Here is a 9,092-nt window from a genome sequence, read left to right as displayed (position 1 = left end):
AGCCAGATTTGAACCTTGTATATATATATATTCTAGATCCTATATGTATATACTTGTTCTTTTCTGTCTGATGTTCTGGTGTGTTGTGCTGTGTGTGTAGTGACCAGCCGGGTCGTTACAAAAACTACCCAAGTATTTTTTGAACAATAAAGTCTCTCTAGGCTTCAATACCGAATATTCTTTAAACACAAAACCTTTTCAAGCTTCAAGCTAAAATACACAGTTTTAAGTTAGATAAAGATAACAAAAGTTTTCTCTTATTAACAAGATGTGATACAACTTTCTAAGCACAAATCTTTACAGAGAGATTACAAAGAATGAATGAATTGATAAAGCTCTTCTTTTGTTTCTCTATGATGATCAAGCTCCTTTATATATGTGATATTTGAAGATGATTATTGCAAATCCTTGAACTTTTCTTATCAACATGTTTCATGTTCTTTCCTTGTAAAGTTAAGTGTTCATTGGTGTATTAAATGCATGCATTAAATATATTTTATCAAATGGTAACTTCATATCTTGTCAAAGAGACTACTTATGACCTTTATGGTACAAAATGAAAGGAGCTATTGCGTGTGTTAATTAATAATAACTTTTTAAACGACTTTACACACTTCAAGATAGCTGCTTATCCTTTTTCTAATGAAAGCAAATCTTCATCCCTTTATGGATTTCAAGTACCAAGAAAGTTTTTATTCCTTCAATCTATTAAGGAATATCATGGAAACAAATGATATAAACATTAAACAAAATAAATGTGATATTCAATGCATTCATCTTAACACAAATGATTGAAGTGTTCGTTTGTTTAGTTATAAAGCATATCATCATACAAAATCATCTTAGTTATATGATTTTATAAACTATCTTTCACATAAATGTATGAGTTTGTTAGCACAAAAACATATTTTTTTTAGAGATCTTAGATCGTCCTTTGACCTAACAATTTCTTTGGTATGGTCGAATTAAAACTTGAAGAGTTATACTATATGGCTTGCACATTATAACTTCTTGCACAATTTTTTATTTTGAAATTCAACAAGCACAAGTGAAGGGTAAGGTCACAACTCCCCTTCTATTAGATCTAAAGGCATTTTTTTCAGGTCATCAAATTAGTGGCATGGCCCATTGTGTAACACCATTTTCATAAATAAAAAAAAAAACAAAGAGTCTCATTGTCACTATAAATATTCTTCTCCCCTTCATTTTTTTTTCTTTCTTCGTCTCACTTCTTTATCCACCATTGTTATTGAAGCTTCAAAGTTTCCTTTCTCATTGTGTTCACACACACAATGCCTTTTGTTTATAGTTTGTTCTTTTTCTTTTCCCTTCCAACTCTAAGTACGCTTCATTATTCATATGCCTTTCTTTCTTTTCATTTATTCTACTTCTTGATTTTGAAAATATTAGAGGATTTCTACACTAGAAAGTTGATGATGGTGTGAGAGGTGTCTCCAATTGGAGGGGACCTTTTGTGCTCTTGAATTCCTATTATTTCATCTGGGAAGGATTTTAAGGAGAATAACTCCTTCATAAAGGTAATGGAGTTGCCAAAGTACTTTAGAGAAGATCCTTTAGGGACTAGTTGAGAGGGCAAAGTTGCTAGAACTTCTATTTCTATAATGATGAGCAAGTCCCCAACCTATATATGTCGAGGGGTCATCTAGTGATAATGGGGGTTAAATTTTTCCCAAGAAAAAGGAAGAGCAATGGGAATCCAAAAAAGGATATATTTTCATTCTATTGACAGACACATAGAGTTTTCTTAGGTTTAAGGTGATGTGAGTAATTTTCAGAGTGTCCATGACTTTAATGAGGCCATAATTGTCTTCTCAAAGAAGTGTGTTGGTTGTCACCCTTTATACTAACTTATTTGTCTTCTGACCTTGCAACAAAGGCTAGTACATATTGTTAGGCAAGTCTTCAACTTTCCCATACACCTATATGTAGAAGTGTTTATTTCAAGATATAGGTGTCACCCTATCTTTCTCCTCCTAAGAAAGTGTGAATTCTTCAAGAAGGTCAAATTCTTAAATAGATCTTGCTACTTCGAGGGATTAATCCTTATTTTTTGGCTAGAGAATATCTTGATTTAACAATATATATATATATATATATATATATATATATATATTGTTCTTACCTGAGATTTGTCCGATGACGACTTCTATGGTGAGATTGGTGAGCCTCCTTTACTTCGGACATTGGTTACTCCGAGGTGGGAGTGGTACCTACGAAAGAGACTTCGATACTTAAGTTAGCTTTTGATAGTGTAGATATCTCGTATATATAACATGCGTACCTTGATGATTTTAGGGTTATTTCTCTATTTTGGTGCATTGGCAATCCTAGGTTTTATTGTGATTGCGGCGCAATGACAAGATCGTCTTTTTAATTGATGAATGATGTGGCCATTAAAAATCGATGTGAATTTCCGATGTTATTATCTTTGAGTCGAGCTTGCTTGCTCGGTCGAGCTTGTAAACTCGGCTATATATATATAAATAAAAGATAATACCAATAATACTTTAAATTAATAAATAAGTTGAAGTTTATTTATAGAAAGCCAACATCTCTCACTTTTTTTTAAGCCAACACCAAGTATATTTTATTAGAGAAAATAAATTTACTCAATTCGATTAGGATCAAGAGAACAAAACTCCCTTTCAATATTTAACATAAATACATATTTAAAAACAATTTCATACGAGTTGACTCACACATTCAATGATAACATATTGCTCATTTGTTATTTATTAAAATATATTATTTTAAGGATTAGAATCATTGTTATCAAATTCGACTTGGAGGGACAAGTTAGCCCAGGAAGCAATCACCTAACTAGTTTGAACCCCAATTAGATGGAGTATGTCTATAACCCGGACCGATTTGACTCTGTTGGATTTATTGAAAACCGACGACCACTGTGACTCGATTGGTCTTGCAATTGTTTTGACTGCTGCTGTTTTTACTGCACTAGCTTTGACTCACACTGCTTTCCTTACTGTTGTACATTGCAGCTCATGCGAGGCAATGAAATTCAAAGGGAAAGAAATTCAAGCCCCTTAAGTTAGTGCATATATATGAAAAAAATTATTTTTGTAACATTTGATTAATATAAATTTATGTATTTATTAATATATAAGTTCAAGTGGTTCAATTAGTGTGACTTACCGGTTCCATCAATAACTCGTTGACCCAGTAATTTCATCGAGATGGTCCCTGTTCCGATTCTGATGACACTTATTAAGTTTTGCTAAATAAAAAAGTTATTCGATTTCTATTTATACTATACAAAAATCTTTGCATAGATAAAAAAAAATCAAATTTCAAATATTTTAAAAATAAATAAGTCAACTTGTAAGACTTAATTGTTTTTCCAAAGCTCATGGCATAACTTTCTTAAGCTCAAAATTAATTTATTTGCTTTAGAAAAGTCTACAGAATTCAATACAAAAATATCATATTTATGCTATTAGATATTTATATAATAATTATACAGCCAAATAAAATAATATAAAGTTTTTTTTTTATTTTCTATTCAAAGATTGTATCTTATCCTTTAAATAATAAAACAATAATGAGATTAAACTAGTCAGCATTGTGTTGGATCTGGTACATATGCATGTACACACCATATTTTCAACTATTATTTTAGGTCAAAAAATAAAATATTCTGGTATGGTTAAAGCTATTTCTTACTATCACCTAACCTCAAATAATTAGCAAATATAATTAAGATTTCAATTTATTGTCATGTTCTTTAATTTTAATTTTTTTTATTACCATGTGCTTAAGAACTAAATTTCTTAATCATATAATAATCATTATGTATAAAAATAACAAAACAGTACTTGTATCACGTGCAAGTCCACCATTACAACAAAAGTTATTTTGGGGGATAATTATTGTGCCTAATAATCAAAGTTGAAATTTAAAGAAGAAAAATTATAAATAAAATAATTATTCGTGAATTAAAAAATATTTTTTACACCAAAATTACAAGAATAAAAAAAAATTGTAATCAAAGAGTAGGAATAAATTAAAAAAATATATTCGTGAATTAGTTAAAAATAAAAGCTCGTGTTAAATTAACAAGCCGAGTTTGAATTATGTAGTTGATGATTTTCCATAATAACTAATACGGATGCTATTTCTTGGGTTTTTTTTTTTCATTTTTATGCATAATTACTTTGTCAAGTCACTTTCATTCTGATTTTGACGATCCAAAAATCATGGCGAGATATATCCAATAAACAAGGTTGTTCACATAAATTCCCTATCATGCGGAGGTTGTCTATTTATTTTATTGGCTATAAATAACCATAACCAACAATATCAACTAATTAAGGTGATTTTCCATCTAATAATTTTCTCTATTCAAACACATGCCTATAATGTTTTGCCATTCATTCCTCCTCTCTTGCTTCTCTATATGCAAATGCCTTTATTGGGATGAAGATATATATTATGTGTTTTTCTCAAAGAAAAATATTTATTATTAAATTTGATTTTGATAAATAAAAAAAGATATAAATAGTTTTTTAATCCTAAAAAAAATGAAATAGTTAGTAAAAAATTTATAGAGAAAAAAACTTATATAAAGATTAAAAATATATTTAATCCTATGTAACAAAATTGTCATATAATACGACATATATCTTACAGTAACATAATATTTATTATTAAAAATTACTTTTACCTATATTATAGATGTAATATATGTTAATATATTGTTAAAAGGTGTAGATATAAACTATCGTAACATGTAATATACATTATTAAATCTCATTCAAAATCAATACTAAAATTGTGTGTAACTATATGTCAAATAGATTTATATTTACATATATTGTACCAACAATGAACTTTTTGTATGCCACTGTATGTAATATTTCTTATAATGATCCAAATAATATTACTATTTCAAGGAAAAATGAAACAAATAATTTTCTTTGAAAATGTTCTTTAATGTAGTTGTTGGCAAATAGTTGACCCATTTCTATTTTATTTTGTTAATGAGTAAGGATGAGAATATGTCAAATCTTAAATAGAGGCTTGTGACCTAACCTTTCTAAAATCTGGTCGGACCTAACTTGTTTAATAAAAGGACCAAATTTAAACTTTTTTAAAATATTTGTTTATATAAAAAGGTCAAGTTTAGGCTTATAGAAAAGTCTATTAAGTCTCATAGGTCAGTCTATTTATTTATATAATATAATAAAAAAATTAATATATATTATTAAAAGTGTAAATAAACAAATAAATTTATAAAATAAAAATAAATTATCAATCTTTAAAATATTTTTTTATACAATTATTTTTTCATTATAAATTTATAAGTTTACGATATATGCATAAGTGTACATTAACATACATGATTATGTATGAATTGTCCCTTCAATAGAAAATGATTCAATTTTTTTCCTATATTTCTTTTAAAATTTTAATTTTAATATTATTAAGTAAATTATATTTTAAAAAATAATTTTTTTAATTTTTAAAAATTAAGTTTATTAGTCTAATTAACATTAATAATTTAAATAGGCTAATAGGTCAGGTCAGACTTTAAAAAGGCTATACTAGATTTATAAAAAAAAAAGTCGTGATAAATAATAAGTCAGACTTAAGTTTTAATTTTGCAAAATAGGCATAGTTTATATATTCAAAATCTGGCTTGACTTGACATATTCTCATCCCTATTAATGAGACAAGCTTCTAAATGCATCATTCCAATACTAACATGAAAATTACTGTTGTAGGTGAACTCCAGCAATGGTAGGACCTTCTTCCAACTACCCAAATGGTCTAACTCACAAGCCTTCAACAAATTCTCCAAATACTAGATAGTCATCTCCGACTAACCATTTATTTGAGGATGATAAGTAGAACTCAATCTCAACTTAGTCCCCAGGGCTTAGTGTAGACTTTGCCAAAATCTAGAAGTGAGTCTTCGATCTCTATCTGAGATAATACTTGAGGACACTCCATGCAACATTACTATCTTCTCTTATGTACAACTAAGCTAACTTCTCCGAGCACCACTTGATGTTAATTGGTAAAAAATGAGCACACTTTGTCAACCTATCAACAATCACCTAAATAGCATTATTATTCCTAATCAACCCAGGAAACCCAACAATAAAATCCGTAATGATGTTATCCCATTTCCACTCTAGGATCTCCATCATCTAAAGTAAGCCACCTGACTTCTGAGATAACATTGTTCCTAATCGACCTAGGCAACCCAATAATAAAATCCATAATGATGCCATCCCATTTCCACTGTGAGATCTCTACTTGAGATAATAATGGAGGGCACTCCATGCAATCATATTATCTCTCTTATGCACTACCTAAGTCAACTTCTCCAAGGACCACTTGATGTGAACAGGTATAAAATGAGCACACTTTATCAACCTATTAGCAATCACCCACATATCATCACTGTTCCTAGATCAAGGAAGCCCAACAATAAAATCCCATGATGTTATCCCATTTCCACTATAGGATCTTCATCATCTAATGTAAGCTACCTGACTTCTAGTGCTCCACCTTGGCCTTTTGGCAAGTCAAACAAGCAGCCACATATTTCACCACATCCCTCTTCATACCAAACCACCAAAAAATCCTCTTAAGATCATGATACATCTAAGTCATGCCAGGATGCTGACTAAGTCTACTCTTGTGATTTTCCTCCAAAATCATCATTCTCAACTTAGAATCTTGAGATAGATAAATCTTGCCCTCAAAATTCCATTTCCACCTAACTTATTGCCTTCCACATAGAGATTCATATCTCTAATTTCTCAACCAACTCCAACTTTTTGACCATCAAGGATGACATGTGTACGAATTTCCTACTTAGAGCATATGCCACCACATTAGCCTTTCTATGATACATCAATTGAAAGTCATAATCTTTAGGAAACTATATCCACCTCTTCTGTCTCGTGTTCATCAATTCCTTCTGGTCAAATTTTGATAATTGAAAACATTAAACTTGACCCCAATACAAATAATGTCTCCAAATCTTCAAGGAAAACACCGCAACCACTAACTCCAAATCATGAGTGAGATAATTCTTCTCATGCACCTTTAGCTATCTTAAAGCATAGGTCGTTATGCTTTAGTTTTACATCAACACACATCCTAACCCCTAGTGAAAAATATCATAATACACGTCAAATGATTCACCAAGGTCAGGCAACACCTATATGGAAAAAGTAGTCAACTTTCTCTTCAACTCCAAGAATCTCTCATCCCAAGCATCTATCCAAATGAAAGGTTGATCCTTACTAGTTAGTTGAGTTAAAGACATTACTATTTTGGAGAAACCCTCTATGAATCTCCTATACTAACCTGCCAACCCAACAAAACTTCTAATCTTTGAAACTATCTATGGATGCTCCCATTGCACACCATCTCCACCTTAACTAGATCCATAAAAATCCCTTCAACTAAAATCACATTCCCTAGAAACTTCACTTCACTAAGCCAAAAGTCCCACTTGGACAATTTGGCATATAATTGCTTCTCCCTCAACACTATTCTCAAATTCTCCATATGTTTCTCCAAAGATCATAAATAAATAAAGATAACATCAATAAACACAATAACAAATCCATCCAAGAAAAGTATGAAGATTTTGTTCATATACTCCATGAACATAATTGGGGAATTTGTCACACCAAAAGACATCACAACATATTTATAGTGACCATACCTAGTCTTGAAAGTAGTCTTTGATATGTTAGTTTCCTTCACCTTTATCTAGTAGTATCTAGATCTCAAATCAATCATGGAAAACACATATGCTCCCTTCAACTAATCCATCATGTCATTTATCCTAGGTAATGGATATTTTTTCTTAATAGTTAGCTTATTCAACTGTTAGTAATCCACACACACTTAAGCACCACCATCCTTTTTCTTTACCAATAACATTGGTGTACCCTATGGAGACAATCTAGGCCTAACCATCTGCTTTTCCAAGAAATCCTTAACTTGCTTTTTCAACTCAACCAACTCAGATAGAGCCATCACATAAGAAGCTATTGACACTAGCTCTAAACCTAGAACCAAGTCAGTACTAAACTTTACTTCCATATTAGCAAACAACTCTGACACTTCATTTGGGAACACCTCAGGAAAATCCTTGATCACCTTAATCATATTGATTAAATTCTTAGTTTCAACACTCAAAGATCAAAATTGTTAAGTTAGACGAAGCAATTCCTAGAAATTTTTTGAATATGACAAATATAATACATATTGTTATTACTAATTTGGGTAGTAGTGTTTCAGATATGTATAAGAGCAGGATCAAGCAAAACAAGCATCCGACAACACAAGCCAAATAAAAGAAGGATCATGGCATACATATCAGTCGATAATGAACACCAAACGAAGATACGCCAAGAATAATCCAGAGAAAAATAGAAGAATATAGAAACAAGAGCAAAACAAGAACCAAGACAAAGTTGGCTCAAGCACCAAATAAACATCAGACGAAGTTCAAGGATCAATCATATATATCTAAGTCAACAAGAAAATCATCAGTCGCTGGATAACACAAGACGAAGAAACATTTTAGACGAAATAAGAATTATTCATTCACAAGACTAATCAAACGAGATGAGAAAGTCAAAGTCTAAACCTTAGACAGAGACTCAATTTCCCAGACGTAAAAAGAAGCACGATGAAAAGCATCTAGGATCCACTAGTCACAACGAAGAAGATCATGCATCATTTTCAGTTATAAGAAAGGTGCACGAAGTTATCAAAGATACAAAAAGAAGGGAGAACATTGCAAGAGCGCGAATCCACAAGTCAAAAATGCGTGTGTCAGGGCAAGTACACCTACTTTTCAGAAAAGCAACGCCTTCACAACTATAATGAGGGAAAAAGGATAAACATACCTAGGGCATGATTGAAGTCAGAAATAAAAGGAGAAAAATCATGCAAAAGACTTCATGTGAGACAAACTAAGCAAGCAAAGCATTTAATGCAAAATCAAATGCATTAAATGAAGAAGATTTGTGTAGCCATGAACAAATGCTTATCTGCACCAATGGAAAGCTCTGCCTCAA

This window comes from Cajanus cajan, chromosome 5, assembly GCF_000230855.2.
Source record: "Cajanus cajan strain Asha chromosome 5, NIPB_CcT2T_4, whole genome shotgun sequence".
NCBI classification, from domain to species: domain Eukaryota; kingdom Viridiplantae; phylum Streptophyta; class Magnoliopsida; order Fabales; family Fabaceae; genus Cajanus; species Cajanus cajan.
The sequence above is the reverse complement of the archived record's forward strand: the minus strand, read 5'-3'. Positions refer to the sequence as shown.